This window comes from Hevea brasiliensis, chromosome 12 (genome assembly GCF_030052815.1).
Source record: "Hevea brasiliensis isolate MT/VB/25A 57/8 chromosome 12, ASM3005281v1, whole genome shotgun sequence".
NCBI classification, from domain to species: domain Eukaryota; kingdom Viridiplantae; phylum Streptophyta; class Magnoliopsida; order Malpighiales; family Euphorbiaceae; genus Hevea; species Hevea brasiliensis.
In genome coordinates this window covers 93,883,751-93,884,983 of record NC_079504.1, presented here as the reverse complement: position 1 = coordinate 93,884,983, position 1,233 = coordinate 93,883,751, and the positions used below count along the sequence as shown (strand labels likewise).

General features: G+C 38.9%; 1 non-coding gene across 1 annotated transcript; it reads left to right on the top strand.

Moving 5' to 3' along the window:
• The first annotated feature begins 414 nt into the window (after positions 1 to 414).
• Positions 415 to 521, top strand: LOC131171516 (small nucleolar RNA R71). Its single transcript, XR_009142176.1, has one exon. It is a non-coding gene; the product is annotated as a small nucleolar RNA R71 (small nucleolar RNA).
• The last annotated feature ends 712 nt before the right edge of the window (positions 522 to 1,233 follow it).

Below are 1,233 nucleotides of genomic sequence, written 5' to 3'. Positions count from 1 at the left end.
ATTAGAAAAGGGATCATACCTGCATTGTGGCTGTCCATAATTTCCTACTGCATTAGCATGTTGCATTGATTCATCCTCTTGTAATGCAAGACACATGTCAGTAGCATGACCCAAACCCGAACAAATTCCTCATACCTTAACAGTTTGCATGTTCCCTATAGCCAACTGCCTCACCAAAGAAGTTAAATCAGAAATCTGTTTCTCAAGGTTAGATGTACTTACCTCATTAACCTTCATGGGTGTGTGATCCATTCTCATTCCAAACTGCTGAGAGTTTGCTGCCATGTTAGGAATTAGCCTCCTTGCTTCATCTGGTGTTTTGTCAACCAAAGCTCCTCCACTGCAGCATCTATTATACGGCGATCCATTGGTAGAAATCCCTCATAGAAATACTGAATCAACATCTGCTCACTTATTTGATGGTGGGGACAGCTTGCACATTGCTTCTTAAATCTCTCCCAATACTCATACAAACTCTCTCCATTGTACTGCCGAATGCTACAAATTTCTTTTCTTATGTTGGCAGCATGGGAAGCAAGAAAATACTTCTCCAGAAATATATACTTCATCCCATTCCATGAGTTGACAGATCCAGAAGGAAGGTAATACAACCAATCCTTAGTTGTGCCCTCCAGTGAGAAAGGGAAAGCTCGAAGCTTGATTTGATCCTCTAAAACTCCTTGAGGTTTCATGCTGAAACACACAACATGAAATTCTTTTACATACTTATGTGGATCCTCACCTACAAGACCATGAAATTTAGGCAACAAATGGATTAATCCAGATTTTAACTCAAAAGCAACATTTAAAGCAAGGTATTGAATACACAAAGGTTGTTGGTTTAGATCAGGAGTAGCCAACTCTTTCAAAGTCCTAGCAGCCATGGTTTCATTTTCGGAATTTGAATCCAAATCTGAATCTGAACTTAACTCCTTTAGAGATTGGACTCCTTCAGATGTACTCGGAATCTGCTTAGGCAATTTTCTCAACTGTTTAGCTATTTTTTCTACTTCTGAATCAAAGATCAACTCACCAGATTGAGAAGTTCTTGTCATAAACAAAAAGAAATCAAAGTAAAAATAGAAAAATGCCTCAAAACCCTAGAAAACAATCGAATTTGGCCTCGAGATGGTGGGGCCACACAATCTAATGGATTGATTGGTCTTGATCAGAACGTCGTTTCCTTCAAAATAGTTATGAGCCGCCCTCCTAATTCAACCAAAATTCTTAATG